This window comes from Sus scrofa, chromosome 1 (assembly GCF_054392235.1).
Source record: "Sus scrofa isolate SSC_HxYL_T2T_F1_AM1 chromosome 1, Sscrofa_HxYL_maternal_Yorkshire_Landrace_v2.0, whole genome shotgun sequence".
Taxonomy (NCBI): Eukaryota; Metazoa; Chordata; class Mammalia; order Artiodactyla; family Suidae; genus Sus; species Sus scrofa.
In genome coordinates this window covers 81,682,012-81,699,740 of record NC_139383.1, presented here as the reverse complement: position 1 = coordinate 81,699,740, position 17,729 = coordinate 81,682,012, and the positions used below count along the sequence as shown (strand labels likewise).

The 17,729-nt window shown below is 37.2% G+C and overlaps 1 long non-coding RNA gene across 2 annotated transcripts in view; it reads left to right on the top strand.

Annotated features, from left to right (window-relative positions):
- LOC146406166 (uncharacterized) overlaps positions 1 to 17,729 on the top strand; it is a 157,005-nt gene that overhangs the window by 74,147 nt on the left and 65,129 nt on the right. For both annotated transcript variants that reach the window (XR_014807408.1, XR_014807413.1), the window contains 2 exons: positions 1,934 to 2,015; positions 4,204 to 4,371. This is a non-coding gene — a long non-coding RNA (uncharacterized LOC146406166). Of the gene's footprint in view, positions 1 to 1,933; positions 2,016 to 4,203; positions 4,372 to 17,729 lie in introns of those variants that run through there.

Genomic DNA, 17,729 nt, shown 5'->3' with positions numbered 1-17,729 from the left:
ACACATAGATCTATTTTGTTTTATTTATCAAATAACATGCTACAAGGCTTGGAAAAGTACATTTAGAAGAGGAAGGAAGCACTGGAGCTTTGGAAGCACACAGAAGAAGGAATGGTTCATTTTGACTCTGAATGCAGAGAAGGGCTTCATGGGAGAGCATTTAAGTGGGTCTTGAAGAATGACAAGATTATGTTAGTCTAAAGATAGAAAAGGGCAACCAGATCCATGTGCCTATAAGCAAGAATAAAGGGTGTGAACTTGCTTAGGTTGTTCATGGAATGGTGGATAGATGGATTTATGCTGGGTTTGGAATGTATGTCTTTCATGTTTAGGTCATTAAGCATCCTTCTGTTCTCTGCTGAGGAATTTTTATTCCATTTTTTTTTTTAGGGCCACACCTGCAGCATATGGAGTTTCCCAGGCTAAGGGTCGAATCAAAGTTACAGCTGCTGGCCTACACCACGGTCACAGCAATGCTGAATCCTTAACCCACTGAGCGAGGCCAGGGATCAAAACTGAGTCCTCACAGATGCTAGTAAGATTTGTTTCCACTAAGCAACTACAGGAACTCCTGATTCCAATTTCTTTTTCTTTTTTTTTTTTTTAAGAGAACAGGAAAGAACTGTTCCTATTCTCTTAAAGAACACATTCCTGGAAAATGAATGGGGTTTCCAGAGGCAGTGAGGACAGAGAAGGAGCTGTAAGTGTCTTCACTGTAAGAGATGTGGTCTGACCACAGGCAGAGGACAGCACAAACCTCAGAACATGTAGGCATTGGAGTCGTTAAATATTGGCTGCATGTAGGACTGCATGAAAAACTGTTGGGTATAAAAAATAAATAAAAGGGAGAAAAACTGTTAGGTATAAAAAATAAATAAAAGGGAGAGATGGAAAAAACAACTGAGGTATTTTTGCTTTTTTAAAGTTTTTTTTAAAGGGCCACACCTGTGGCGTATGGAAGTTCCCAGGCTAGGGGTCGACATGGAGCTACAGCTACCAGCCTACACCACAGCCCCAGCAACACAGGATCCGAGACTAGTCTGCAACCTACACCACAACTCAGGACAATGCCTGATCCCCGACCCACTGAGGGAGACCAGGGATAGAACCCACATCCTTATGGATGCTAGTCGGATTCATTTCCACTCAGCTACAACAACGAACTGCCAACTGAGGTATTTTGGGTAGGCATTATTGAGAGGATGGTGATGCAATCATCATACAAATTTTTCCAAGAGTTTAAAATATGCTATGGGAGCTTGGAGGAAGTAGCAACTGCATTGGAAAACCAAGGAGGATTCAATAAAGAAGCAATTGACATAGGGTGGTGGAAGATGAAGGAGGGCTCTTGTGGCCAAGGTAAATAAACAGTCAGGGATAGACACCATATAGCAGGATAGAAGGTCAGGCAACAGGAGCACAGGGTTGGTCAGGAGATTCTGAGATGGACAGGATCCAGAGCTGTATTTCCATGCAAAAGAGTTTTGTTTTACTCTTTTAACAATTTGTTGCTGTTATTATCACCATAACTATTTACTATCTGCCTAGTTGAGTTAAGCCTATTAATTTCTTAAATATCCTTCATAAAATGGCATAGTGTTTGAGAGAAATTCCCTAAACAGCTGTGTTAGCACATAGGAATCAACACTGCTACCCACTCTGCTACCCTATAACTCTAGTCGACAAGAAAGTAATTGCCCTTCTCTTATTCTAGGCTTCACTGTACGTAGTTTTCATTGCAGAATTATAAAGTTATCTCTCAATCATTTACAAACCTTAAGAAGCCATCTCATTTGACATCTGAATAATAACAACCTTTTACTACTTTAGTTATCTTAACTATTTCCTTCTTCTCTCTTCCTAGAAATAAATGTGATGACTCAGAGGACCTCTTTGCAAAATTACAGTAATTATGTTATTGTCCTATTTCTAGTATTATCTATGCAAAAATTGGCAAGTTGACAAGCCTGATCTCCTCTTTGCATTGGCCGAACATATTATGAACTTGGCAACAGGTAGGAAATTTTACCCCAAAAGGGCCCTTATAGGTTAACTTTGGGGGGGTGGTATTCAAATGAATAAATAGTTTTGTTGCTTCAGGTAAAATTCCTGAGCAGAACAGTAGTAGGTGATCTGTTGCTGAGCTATTACATTTTTTTTCCATGTTAACCTGTTTCTAAGAGAATACTGCTCAGATGGATTTATAGTCTATCAGTTCAGAGCTTGAAATATATCCTTTTTAGGGTGTTCTCATATTCACTTCATTTTCAAGGAAAATAAAGAGATTATCTAAATTTGAGATTATACACAATGTGTAATTTTGGATTGATGTATGCATACAGTATGAAGATGGAGCTCACGAACCACAGGAGACCCTCGTGGAGCATGAGCCTGCATCCATTCTGGGCTGATCTGGGCTCCTGGCAGGAGTCTTATGAGTGCAGGGAACCCAGGGAAGAAGGTCTCCTATGGCTTTCACATGCTGCTTTGCATCTTCATATTCATCTTAACATCAATCCTCTCAACTTGGGAGCATTTTCACTAATTCTTTTTCATTCTTTCTTTTGCTTTTTAGGGCTGCATGTGTGGCATATGGAATTTCCCAAGCTAGGGGTCAAACCAGAACTACAGCTGCCTGCCTATAATACAGCTACAGCAACTTGGGATCTGAGCTGTAGACTGCGACCTACACCACAGCTCATGGCAAGGCCAGATCCTTAAACCACTGAGCAAGGCCAGGGATGGAACCCACATCCTCATGGATACTAGTTGGGTTTGTAACCCATTAAGCCACAATGGGAATTCCCTTTTTTGTGTCTTAATATTCTTACATAATCTTTTCCTACATCTGATTTTCAATCCAGGATTTACTCATTTGAAAATAGCTGAGACATTTCATCCTCCTCAATTTCTTTGTCCTGCTTGCCAGTGTGATTGCTTTCCCAACCTTCCTCCCATTACATAGTGCTATTCTTTGATGTCCCAGATCTTCAAGATGATTTTGACAATCTTCACTCCCTTGCAGTCATACTCTTTATAACCATTGGTTTTTACAATCCTTTGTCATGAACTGCCTCCTAACTGAATTCATTCTTTCATCAGATGGCTTGGTATAGAAAGCCCGCAAATTCTGCCCCTAAGAACTGGCCAAGATAAATTCGTTCTGTTCAAAACCAGTAATGTAGAAAGTCAGCAGTTACGGAATGATTTAACCTGGAGTGCCCAAAGGCAAATGATTGGATTTAACTAGATCCTGAGAGCATTCTGGAACGTGTCTTCTAATGACTAAGATTTTTCTTGAAATAGAAGATTTAAAATCATTGGTTTAGAGCATAAATTTTATTACATCCAAAGCTTCTAGTTGCTTCCATTCCCTATGCAAATCCAGCCTCATAGGAAACAAACATGGGCACACTATTCTGATTTTAGATAATATTAGAGGGGTGAATTCCCAACCCTGTGTCACATATGATAAAACTTGTTTCTCCAGATCTTGATTTTGCTTTATAATAAGGTATGTATCTTCACACACAGATGGAGAGAGAGATATCTATATTCATGACACATACACATGAATACTTTTAAAGTAGCTTGGCTTAAGTTTTTCCCTTTATAAGAAATATTCCATGTTCTTTCTTACATTCAGACTTTATAAACCTCCGTTGAAGTAAAAGATTTAATATCATTCCACCTTTGAATGGCTATGTTTTCTTGATAACCTGTTTTTTCCTATTGTCATTAGTCCATTTGTTTATAGGGGTTTGATTTCAGGTTATGTAAATACATGCTTATTCTCTGAGAATGTGTGCAGATAGTCTGTACAAAGTACATATAAGTGGCATTATCATCTATAGGTCAATGCCTTGACATTAAGAATTTTGTAAGAATTCTTTTTTTTTTTTCTCTTTTTATGGCCATGTCTGTGGCATGTGGAAGTTCCCAGGCCAGGGGTCAAATCATAGCTGTAGCTGTGGCCTACACCACAGCCACAGAAACACTGGATCCAAGCCACATCGGCATCCTACACTGTAGCTTGCAGCAATGCTGGATCCTTAACCCACTGAGAGAGACCAGAGATTGGGTCTGTATTCTCACAGAGACAACGTCGGGTCCTTAACCTGCTGAGCCACAATGGGAACTCCTGTAAGAATTTTCAAAAACTGTCACTCTCCCATGCTTGTTCTTTTTCACTTGTTTCATCAGATTCTTCACAGAAATTAGCAATACAATCCTAGAAAGGCAAAGAAGATGTGTTCTTGGAATTTGGCAGGAGAAGACAGTCTTGGAAGACAGTGTCCCTCTCCCCAGGCAGTCTATGAGTGGGAAGAAAGAAAACTCTAATGGTATGTTTGGTCTAAGAAGTTTTAAAAGGTAAGCCTGATGAATGGATAGAGAGTTGAGAGCTGGGAGCTAGTATGGGTATGAGCAATGAAGGTTCTGAATTGTTCTCAACCTGGACACTACATGGCAAAAGACAAGAAATCATATTTTTCTGTGCTTTAGAGAGACCCATAAGCATCAAAGGGAGTATTTTATCATACATAAGTGGAAAAAAGCAAAGCAAGAGTCTACGGACGAAAGGGAACTGAATGTCCATCTAGGCATAGTAGAGATGTCAATTCGTAGGCAGCAGGGTTGAGCTTTCATGGGGCTGAACAGCAAAATTTGGGTGGAATAGGGTAGAATTTGGAAGGAACGTTCTGGGGAAGGCACCATCATTATAAGCAAGTCAAAATCCTCTTAAGATACTAAGAAAGTCCCCATGACAAGTTCAGTGACACAAGTGATAAAATAGAATTTAAGCCCCTAATCTTGGCTTATGAGGACTCACTTCTCAGTGACAAGACAAAGGTACGGTTGTAAGAACAAGTTTGTGAGGGTTATCAGAGAACTCAGTTAGCTCTTGGTGGAGTTGAAACTGAATTCTAGATCTTTTCACATTCTCATATAGAGTGATATTCCTCAGTTTCATAAACTTAAAAGTATGCCTAGGGACCAAAAATAGTGATACCCTAATTTGAAAGATATGTATTTATTTATATATTAATTATAATTACTTTCACTTCTCTTTAATTTATGGATTCAATAAATATTCATTAAGCCCCTCATATGTTCCATGTACAGTAAACAGCACTGAGCTTCAATGACGACTAACACAAAACATCTATCTGTGAGGTATGGTGTTGAAGGAGAGTTTATTACATTTCCAGAAAAGATAACCTTTTGACAAAAATTAATAACCAGTTATTTGTTTAGACATCAAATTTTACCATTACAAGACTAGGTCTTTCAATCTTTATTTTTCATGAGAAATAACATTTTAAGCATACCAGTTCTCCTCTTGGACATTGTTACACCATTTTTATCTTTCTAAGAAGTCAATTAGAAACAAAGTAAGATTTTTTTGTGTGTTTATTGATCTGTTATGCACTGCTGATTCCACAGAAAGAAATTGTCAATGTTTCAAAGCTTGTGATCTTGTTAATAGAATGAATTATAACTTTATTTCAACACACGTCCTCAATAATTGATAGGCTTTGTATGAGTGGGAATGGTCTTCAACTTTAAGCAGAGGAAAAGATGGCTTTGTCATGTTTTAAATACATGACTAAAGAATTTGTTGAATTTTGGATAAGTTGGATCTATGCCCTCTGCCAGAGCAAATTGGAAAAAAAATAGTTTACTTTATAATGATGATATTATTTATGTGTTTGTTCAACAAATATTCATTGAGGGAATAGTTTTTATAAGATACTGCATTGGGCAGAATCAGTTAAAAAAATGTGTAATCTTCAAGGACCTCACATTTTATTGGGAGAAACCAATCAGTGAAATAAAATGACATAACTTGCCATACAAAGCTCCATATCCTTATCAGCATTTGATATTGTCAAAATTTTGGATTTTAGTCATCCCCAATAGTTGGGTAGTATTATTTCATTGTTGTTTTAATGTGCATTTTCCTGATGACATATGATGTGGAACATTTTTTTATATGCTTATTTGTTACCTATATATCTTCTTTGGTGAGGTATCTGAACCTTTTGTTCATTTTTTTTAAATTGGGTTATTTGTTTTTTTACTGTTGGGTCTGAAGAGTTCTTTGTGTATTTTAAAATACTGGTTCCTTATCAGATATATGTTTTGCAAACATTTTCTCCAAATATAGGGCTTGTCTTCTTATTCTCTTAATGGTATCTTTGACAGAGCAGACATTTTTTACTTTAATGAATACCAGCATATTAATTTTTCCTTTCATGGACCATGCTTTTGGTGTTGTATCTAAGAAATCATTGCCAAATCCAGTGTTTTAAATATAATGCACTTTGTTGTCTTTTGTGGAGAGTCAATATATGAAATGATCATTTGAAGCATATTTCTACAATTTCTAGAGGCCAGTTGTTGAAAATATTAATATTTTATTCATTTTTAAAAAATAAATCATTTTGCAGATTCCTCTTATAATTTAATTATGGAAAATATTTGCCTCTACGGTGTACTTTAAGGCATTCTTTCATTAATTAATGTGATTTAGGTTATCCATTGCTGAGAAATTCTAAACATAAGACTTCTCATTTTGACTTCCTAAAAAGCTAAAATTATTCTTCATTGATAACAATTATCACAATCTTATTCCTATATATGTCCCTTTCTCCCTTCCTCTATGTGGGTTTCTGGCTTCCTTTTTTTCCTTTCTGTTTTAATGTAGCCATCCTACAAGAAATGTCTTAGTTATTTCAGTCAGTTTTAGAATGGTATGATATCCCAAAAGAAGCGCCATTAAAATTTGCTAACTATGTGGTAGCTTGGAAACTTAACTGCACAAATAAGTTTGTTCAACCAATTTTAACCAGAAGGCTCAATTTTAAGTCAGAAGCAAATGGTCAAAATAGATTTTGAAGAGTTTAGCTCTATTTTAATCAACAACCTGTTGCACCTGCCTGACTGGGGCACAGGTCACATTTGTCCGTCAGAGCATGTGACAGATGAGCACTGCTGATGGGTCTGTATGGAAGCTGTGCAAAACCCACCCTGTGAAAGTATTTTGGATTCCTTCTGAGGGTTCACTAAGGGAAATAATTTACAATATTTATTTGTTGTATGGCCAATAAATAGAAATATTTCTTTGTAATCTTCAAAAAATATATGGGTTTTGTTGGTATTTTGGGTGCATATTTCCATCTTTTCCTTTGTTCTGACATTTCCTTATGGGGAAGACAGTGCCAGACAAAAAAGTGAAAAGGGCATATTAACTAATATCCTAAGTTCTATAAAACAGCTAAGGAAGGACACGAACACATAGAAGGGCTATATATAGTAGTTTTCAAATCTAGCTAGAAACTTGCATCAATAAGAAGATCCAATCACTGAAGTCCAGTGTTAGCAGTGTACTGAAGAGATGGATAATTATAAGACAATGTGTAAATTACTATTGTGTAAGATGAGAGAAGGAGGAATACTGAAAACCATGAAATGAAAAAGTCCATGTAGTTTCATTACAATGTGCTAAAAAGGCAGCATAAGCACTTTAGGTTAAAGGCAAGAAAAAATTTCCTGCCAGTGAGAGCTGTTAACATTTCATGGGCTTGGAGGAAATTTGTTAAACCATCCTGGCTGAAAGGTCTTCTAAAACCAGGGTGATTTTCACATGTCTGAGAGGGTAAGTGTGGACCTGCCTACAGGCTGAGGGATGGATTGAATGACCTCTTAAGAGCCCTGCAGGGCCAGGAGTCTCCGATTCTATTAGTGAAGTTAAAAGTGGAAAATTCATCTTGTGTATTAGATGTTACATTAAAAATGTTAAATCTGTCACAAAGCGATAATCAGTGAAATGTTTCATGCTCTGTGAGGCAAGAGCAACCTTGAGGCTCTTTGTGAGCCTGAAACCGTGGGATGATGGCTTACTCAGGAGTCTGATGTGCAGCTCTGGGGTCCATCAGACTGGTTAGAGAGATAATAGTTTCTGCCTCGGAACCTGAGATTTTGACATTCAAATGGCAATTTGCCATTTGTGCTCTGCTGGCTCATTCATCAACATCAGTGGCATCGACATTCCACATAATATGCTTGTGTGATAGACATAGGTCTCCATGATAATTTTTTTCTTGATCAGAGTTTATATATTCCAGCTTTACTTTTGATGTATCTGGCCTCCTCTTGTTCCTGCTAGTGGACAGCATGGATTTTTAAACAGCAAAATTTAGACTACTTTCATGTTGTATCACCTCAGTGTAGGAGACAGGTAGCAATGGAATGGTAGGGCTCTTCTGCGGAGACAGGGAGAGATCTTGGCCGATCAGGAAAGGTCTGCCAGGAACACAAAGGCATGTAGTGGCCTATTCAGGCCCACCTGGGGGGAGTCAGTCACAGCAGGAGAGGTGCTAGGCAGGTAGGAAGGTAGTGGTCTGGGGGGCGGTGTGCAGACACAGGAGGGTAGCTCCCAAAGGTGAGCTGCAGAGCAGCGAAGCTTGAGTCAGGAACAGGGCTGCTTTCTCTCTCTCAGGCCTGGACAGCATGGAGTCTCAGTTGTTAGTACTGGGAAGAAGGAGGCTAGAGACTACAGGTGATGAGGAAGGGGAATTTATATTCTCAGGGATGGAGAATATATATATCCAGGGATGAAGTGGTGTACAATGGGTAAGAATGACCACTGGAATCAGCAAATCTGGGTAAAAACTCAGTACTGTTGTTTGCTATCTGGGTGACCTCAGCCAAGTGAGTTAATCTCTTAGCTCTTCAGTTTTCACATCTCCAAAGAAGAGAGAATGCAAATCACTTCACTTGGTTGCACAAAGTATAGTGCATAGCACATTGAAAGTGCTCAGTGAACCAAATAACTACACACACATGTGCACGCACCCCCCCACACACACACAACTTTAATAACATAGCAGTAAAGCTTCAAGAAGTGAAGTCAGAGAGTTATGGCATATCCTATTTTGGTGAAATGCTTTGAATTCTGAATTTCAGCTCCTTTCTGTTTAGAATGAGATAATATTTTTAGCTTGCAGAGTTGTCATCAGGATTAGGGCAATATAAATAAAGGGCCTGGTATAGTGTCTGACAAATAGTAGGTGTTCAATAAAAGACTCTGTTGCTTCTGCTATTATTGTTACTGTTCCTGCAATTATTGTTAAGCCCTTTGGGATGAACTAACTAGACTCTGTACACTGAAATAATGACATGGAGTCCCGGAGTTGTCATCTCTAGGTGGTGATGTGGAAAAGCAACCCTAAACTACAGGTCTGATGAAACTGCTCAGAAAGATGCCCCATGAGGCTGCAGAAACTGGCTTGGGAAAAGCAGAGGATGCTGAGGCTGAAGCCCCACAGTGTGCCACTGGGGTAGATTACTCAGGAATTTCCAGACTTTTTCTAAGAGTTTTAATTAAATTTTTTTCTAATGACCAAAACAACAAACTTAGCATGTTTGAGAAACAGGTGAAAATATAAGAAAATAATACATCATCTCCAGATATTCTCTAAGACTTAAAACTGATTAACCACCATTTCAATGCATATTTTCTCTGTATTTTCCTTGTCATATGTATTGTAAATATTACAGAGACCCCCATAGTCTACAAATATTTTCATTTTCTAATAGATCATGAATATTTTTCCATGTTTATGTTACAATTTTTTATTTTATGATTTTTATTTTTCCCATTATAGTTGACTTACAGTGTTCTGCCAATTCCTTCTGTATAGCAAAGTTGACCCAGTCACACAACACACACACACATATATATACATTCTTTTTCTCATATTATCCTCCATCATGTTCCATCACAAGTGACTAGATATAGTTCCCTGTGCTATACAGCAGGATCTCATTGCTTATCCACCCCAAATACAATAGTTTGCATCTATTAACCCCAGGCTCCCAGTCCATCCCACTCCCTCCCCCTTGGCAACCAGAAGTCTGTTCTCCAAGCCTAATGTTTTCTTTTCTGTGGAAATGTTCATTTGTGCCATATATTAGATTCCAGATATAAGTGATATCATATAGTGTTTGTCATTCTCTTTCTGACTTACTTCACGTCGTATGAGAGTCTCTAATTCCATCCATGTTGCTGCAAATGGCATTATTCTGTTCTTTTTTATGGCTGAGTAGTATTCTATTGTACATATTTACCATGTCTTCTTAATCCATTCATCTGCTGATGGATATTTAGGTTGTTTCCATGTCTTGGCTATTCTGAATAGTGCTACAATGAATAATGTCACAATTTTTAATAACTCAATAAATATTCCATTGAATTCTTGTAATAGAACTAACCAATTCTTCATGGTTGGACTATCAGCAGTTTTCTACTTTTTGCAATTTTCCCTCGTACATGTGTCTTTTTAAAACAAATATCAAATACAATTATTTTTAAGTGAAATTATATTGACTCATGTGCAGATAACCACTAGTAAAATAGTTTTGCTCTTTCTTCACACACACATACATACTGAAGAATATTATACAGTGTAAAATAAACAAGTTTAGGAAAGTCCTGTAAGCAGAATGCCATTTATTTGGTGGTCCTTGACTGCCACGTGGGAGGAGCAAGTCTCACTTGCACCAAAGAGACCAGAGCACATCACTGTGTCTAATTTGATGAATCTGGCACATCAAATCCTGAAAATTCACTATGTTCATTCCACCACAGGGTTTTGTCATTATTTTTCAGTTGGAATAGATTGCACATAAGACCTTGCCCCTTGAAACACAACAAACTCAGAAATTAAGGTTAGAGGCAGGCCATTAACTGACTCACTTCTGGTTGCCTTTGGCAAGAGGCAGGGGTTTCCCCTATAACAATGGGATCCTTAGGTCCCCAGTTTTGTAGGACCTTTATCAGTTTCCTACTGCTACAATGACAAATTACCACACACTTAGTACTTCAAAATAACCCAAGTTTAATATCTTAACAGTCATGGAAATCATAAGGCCAAGGTCAGTCAATCTCTGTGGGCTACTCTCAAGGTGTCAGCAGGGCTGTTTCTGTCTGGAGTCTCCAGGAGAGAATCTGTCTGTCATCTCCCCCAGCTTCCAGAGGCAGCCCAGACTCTTGATCATGGCCTTTTTCTCCTTCTTCCAAGCCAGCAGCATAGATTATTAAATCTTCCCTGAATTCACAGTGAGTAGCTCTGGGAAGGTGATGATAAAATGTAAAAAAACTGAACTGGACCCCAAGCCCCAGACCTCTGTCAACTCTTATGAGAATGTCTATACCACAAGTAGAGCCGCCACTAGCAGGGTCCCTCCATTAAATCTATGCAAATTTACTGCTCTGTCAGTGAGGCCCAGGCTTATCCATGTTCACTGCTTGAATAGGGAAGGAAAATAATTGCTGCTGTTGTTGGTAGTTGGCAGAAAATTCGAACTTGGAGAACAGATCTTAGAATGAGCAGCAAATACTCACAGGCTTGCTTATATGTACTGATTGATTGCCAAATTTAAAACTCACATAAAAAAATCTCTTACATAGATATGAAATGGTCATTTTAGAGCATGAGTCTGATTGGCTTTAAAAAACTCTGATTCTGCATCATGTTTTACAGTTCTTTTTTTCAGTTCTGAGCTGAATACTTGAGAAAGCTAGTAAAATAATACAGATGTGACCTCTTTCTTACTGGCTTCTTATGTGACTTACATTGGCTATACACTGTAATATATGCCAATTTAAAAGTTTTAGTAAAAACAAATAAACAGACATTTCTGGATTGTCAGCTTGTCAAAAACATTTAAAAATCTTTGGGTTCTTGTTATAAAGTATTACCTTCACACTTGAATTTTGGGATCTTATCTTTGTTTCTATTTTAGGATTAGGCAAACTTTCAAGGGCCTCAGAAAATGTGTAATTGATAAAGAGCAATTTGTGAGTTTTTTTCCTCTTCCTTCAGTTTTCAACTTACTTCAGTTTATTGGGGATAACAGGCTACACCAATAGGGCTATATAGATGCCTCGTTCCTCCCTTCCTTTTTTTCCTTTCTACCTTCTTCTCTCCCTCTCTCCCTCCTCCTCTCCCTTCCTTCCTTTCTTCCTTTCTTTTGATGGAGGAAGTATCAACTAAGGTTCAATAAAATAAACAGAACATCTTTGAGTGATATAGAAGAAAGAACTTATCATAGGGTCTAGATATTATGAAATTGTGTGAGCTGGTGAAGAATTCTGTGGAAAGCTGTTATCTCTGCATCTAAGGTTGCTGTTGGTCTATGGTTTGGTGGTCAGGTGGAAAAGCTGCTTATGAAGTAGAGGAGGGCAAAACGACACCACCTCAGTAAACCTCAATGATGCAGGCAAAAGATAGAATTTGGTGAACAGAAAGGATGATGATGGGTTAAATTAGTTTCGGTGAAAATAGGAAGTAGAAAGCTCTTTGTTATATTTCAGAGGAATTAATATCAGCATTTGCTATTAGATTTGATGTGAGGATAAGAGGAAAGACATTTCAAAGATGAGCCTCAGGTCATGAGTTTGAGGTCATTATATGGGAGAATCAGAGGAGGACTGGTTTGGGAAGGTGGAATCAAGCATAAAGTTTTGAACATGATTGTTTTGTGATGTTCAACTGGAAATACCATGTGTGATATTGTCTATAAAGTCTGGAGTTCAGAGGAGGAGTTGGAAAATAGTACAGTGGAAATGTAAATTTGGGAGTTTTCTGTATGAAGATGAGATTTAGGTACATGGTAACAAATGACATCTTGTAGATGGGGAAATATAGAAAGACAAGATGGAGAATCTAGCATAGATCTCCAAATCACTCTATAATTTAGAAAATGGGTAAAAAGGAGGTTCTATCTATCTAATCATCAGTGAAGTAGAAAATTAATAGATTATGGTGTTATAAAAGCAGAGGAAGATATATCACCAAGGAGAGAATGCCTGTTATCACTGAGGGTGAATTAGACCAGAGGTAAGTTTTCTAGGATTTTGGGTGCAGCAAATCTTTATGCTTCTGTTTTTGTCGGTTATGTCTGTCAATATTTGCTTCATTAGAAATTAAAATAGAAAAACTTAAAGTATATATTAATTACTTTAAAAATAGCAAAAATGACTCCATTTCACATTAACATAAACTTTTATGAAAAAACTATATTTGTCAAAATGAAAAATATTGAGGATAGTGATATTGGTTACATTTTTGCAAACCTCTTTGGCTGGCTGAATAGAAAATGTCTGAATTCTCATATCTGCTTTTGCATCAATTTCTTTGGCTCTGTTGTTTTGACTGAAGCATATGAGAAGAATCTGGTCTCACAAAAAATATAGTTGGAAAAGGGAATAATATTTTAGTAGTCTTTAAAAATAACTATATAATAAACTTGGCAAGTGACAATTTCTGAAAAATTACTTTCCATATAGAATCTGAGACCATAACCATGAAAATTTAATACTCTGTTGTGTTAACATACTTTATGCTTTGAATGGATATTTTGACCCATGCATGATTGTTTCGCATCATTCCTTAGTCACTCAGAAAATACTGGTTTAGGGAGTTCCCGTCGTGGCGCAGTGGTTAACGAATCCGACTAGGAACCATGAGGTTGCGGGTTTGGTCCCTGCCCTTGCTCAGTGGGTTAAGGATCCGGCGTTGCCGTGAGCTGTGGTGTAGGTTGCAGATGCAGCTCAGATCTGGCATTGCTGTGGCTCCGGCATAGGCCGGGAGCTACAGCTCCGATTGGACCCCTAGCCTGGGAACCTCCATATGCCGCAGGAAGTGGCCCAAAGAAATAGCAAAAAAAAAAAAAAAAAAAAAAAAAAGAAAATATTGGTTTACTGAGTTATACACATTGGTCAAATACTGTCATATTCCATGTGACAATATTTTAAAAATCTCATTCATTAACATAACCTCTGATGGCATCACTATTATAAGAATGGAGTTTATAACATGAACCTCATGAAAAGATTTTGGTTACTCCAGAGAATCTCTGGACCACATTTTGAGAATGATTAATTAGACCAAGATAGAAAATTTTCATTGGATTTGACAATATAGTAGTCATTTGTTGACTTTGGTAAGAGCAATATTGATAGAATGATGGAGAAAAAGCAGAAATTGGAATGAATTCAGTCAAGTAAGGAAGTATTGGTTTCACAAAAGAATACTCTTCAGAAACATTTATTTGTAGAAAGAAATAGAAAAATTGGAACAGTAGCAGCTGAGGATGTGTGGTTAAAGGGAGATTTAGCTTTGTTTGCTTTGTTTTGTTTCAAAAATACAACCACATGCTTGCATATTGATGGACACAATTGAGAAGACTAGAAGAGATGGCTGATGTGGGAGAAAGAGAAGATAATTGCAGGAACAAAGTCCTTGTGAAGACATGAGGGGATTATATTTGAGAACATGGATTTGACTTTAATAAAAGGATTTAGGATAAGAGAGTGGGTTTAGATGCAGGTAGGTTTGCGATTATGGATTTTAGATGGATTTTATTTTCTCAGTGAAGTATGAAATGAAGTTACCAGCTGAAATTTGGGCCAAGAGGAAGGAGTTTTGGAGATTTAGGAAAAGATGTAAGGTATGAAATGTTTGGGGGAAGAAAGATATGAATTTGTAAGAGAAACATGATAAGATTGCATGGTTGTCTGGGCAGGGGAGGCTTATGACCATAAATATAAAGCGAAATTCATTACTTGCTTGTGCTATTTTTGTCTAGGACTATTCAGTTATCTGGGCTCAGACATGGAGAATGAGATGGTTAGGTTTATACAGGATTGGAGTATTTGAAGTTGATGGATGAATGAGGAGAGGCAAAGAACTTGAGGATTAATTATGATTAATTAATTATGACTATTATCAAAGGGTTAACTATGATATCATGTCATCATATGATCTAAACAGACCAATAAGGAAACTAAGGGTAGGAGGAGGTTCATGGAAAGTGATAAAGGTCTGAGGTCAGTGGCTTGGAGATCATTACTGTGGGAGAGCACTGGGAAAAGAAGACGAGGAGATGGAGCAGTGGTCCAAAAGTTGGCCTTTTAAAATTTAAATTTAATTGGTGTTGCAATTTCTGATGAGTTTTATGGTCTGACCATGAGAATAATTAAGTGGAAAAAACATAAAAAAGTTTCTGAGGTAAGGCAGGAAAGAAACTGAGAGTCTGGTAAATTGTATGTTATCCCTATAGTTCATTGACAATGAAGGTGTGGGATGGAAGAGAAGACTAAGTCATGTATTGAAACTAAGTGACTGGAGACTCTCATACTAAGAGAAGTTAAGTCATAAAGAGAAAGACAAATAGCATATGATATCACATACCTCGAATCTAATATATGGAACAAATGAACCTTTGCACAGAAAAGGAGCTCATGGATTGGAGAACAGACTTGTGGTTGCCAAGGGGGAGGGGTAGAGAGAGAGATGGATAGGCAGTCTGGTGTCAGTAGACACAAACTATTGCATTTGAAGTGGGACAGCAATGAGATCCTGCTGTATAGCACAGGGAACTATGTCTAGTCACTTATGATGCAGCATGATGGAGAAAAAGACTGTATATGTATTTGGGCCTGGGTCACTTTGCTGTACAGTAGAAATTGACAGAACACTGTAAACCAAATATAGTGGAAAAAATCATTAAAATAAAGAAATAAAACTTCAAAAATAAAAAAAAGAAAGAAACTAAATGAAGCACTAAGGGAGATGGTGTTGGGATGTCGGTCAAAGAGAGAATAAGAGGTTCAGAAAGTTGTATGAGTAGCCAAATACTCAGCAGGTCAAGAGCCAGGGTGGGCAATGAAGGGAGAAAGGATGGGCTACCCACGATGGAATGAAAATGAAGCTATGGAGAACAACTGGACTGAGGTGACTCTGATAATAACATAGAGCTAATTGGAGCTGAGAAAAGTAGCTCCTTTCATTGTAATAGTTCTTGTTCTGGCATGGCCAGGATCTTCTAGACAAAAATTATCCCCATAAATGAATCAATTGAACTTATCCTATCAGCTGGAACTGTTGAAATTGCTTGTCATTCCTCTCCCCCTATTTGAAGATTCATATCTTAAATTAAAAACAAAAACAAAACAAATTCCAACTAGCAGGGAGTTCCCTTCATGGCTCAGTGGTTAATGATCCCGACTAGGATCCATGAGGATGCAGGTTTGATCCCTGGCCTTGCTCAGTGGGTTAAGGACCCAGCATTGCCGTGAGCTGTGGTGAAGTTTGCAGATGTGGCTTGGAGCTAGCATTGCTGTGGCTGTGGTGTAGGCCGGCAGCTGCAGCTCCGATTTGATCCCTAGCCTGGGACCTATTTGATCCATATGCTGTGGGTGCAGCCCCAAAAGCAAAAAAAAAAAAAAAAAAAAAAAAAATTCCAACTAGCAAATCACTTCACATTACTGGCCTTCGATTTTCAAATCTTTAAATAAAAGGGTTTGAATGGATGATTTTGAAAGTACACTCAATTATAAATTTCTTAGCATTTAAAGGGACAGCACTGAGAAAATATGGAATAGAAGGTCAAATTTAAAAAATTAGCTCAGTGAAGATTTACTCTGCTTAAATATCACATTATAAAGATGTTTAGAAATCAATAATACCCATCTCTAGCAAGCATACAATGAAATGCTTTATATGCCACTGAGAATGGGTCAGTGTTTATGGAAATGTGTTCATAGTTATTAAGAACCTTAAAATTACCTTTCACTCTGTTACAGAAATTTATGCTAAGGAATAATTTTAAATATAGAAAGAAGTATTATTCAGAAATATGTTGGAAATATAGTTTGTATATTGAAAAATTGGAAATAGACTAAATGTTTATTTCTCATGGGAACTATGAAAAGCAATGATTATGAGAAATATTGTTTATTATAATGCTCATGAAAAGCAGAAAATTAAAGAAAATACTTAGGTATTATATGAAAAAGGCAAGATGAAAATTATTTATGCAGTATGATTTCAACCATGTAAAAAGCAAGACCAACCTCTGCATGGAAAATAAAAGACCGGAAGGAAAAAACAATTATCGAGAGTGATTATGTTTGATAGGGGAAGCTAAAGGTTATCATTTCCTTCTTTCTGCATTTCTGTATTCCCAAATTTTATTTAATGATTATTGTAAAAGCAAGCATTAGATGATATTTAAAACAAAAGTTCAGGTCTTTTAAAAATTATGTGTCTGGTCCCCAGTCTGAGTCAGAGAACTCACATGGGAAAAAGTCAATTTTTTGCCAAGGATTTAAGATGATTCACCTGAGCTGACAGGTAGCAATTGCACATTATTTCCCATTTAGAATCCAGGTAAATACTCCCTCCTCTACCAAACACAATTTATTACAAATTAAATACCTCCTGTATAATTGAGCAGGTATAATTAAGAAAATTCAGAGAGGAAACTTGGAATGTGTGCTCCATGTATGGATATTCAAGTAGAAATTTTCCTTTTCTTTTTTCAGGACACTGAGTTGTTCATATAAAATGCATGTGTAGCACAGGGCACTCTACACAGTATTCTATGATAATCTATATGGGAAAAGAATCTGAAAAAAATGTATGTGTATATGAGTCTCTTGGTTGTACAGCAGAAATTATCACCAATTTACAAATCAACTGTATTTAATAAACTTTAAAAAATGAAAAAAATAATGCACACGACAGTCAAATGCCTTTTAATTTGCAAGTCTGTAGCCACAGATCTAGAATCTCTTGTTTCTGTTGCTGGCTGGTTAAATGCTTCCAGAATCTTACACAAAAGATGAAAGTCTTGATGTACCCACAAAATCAGCC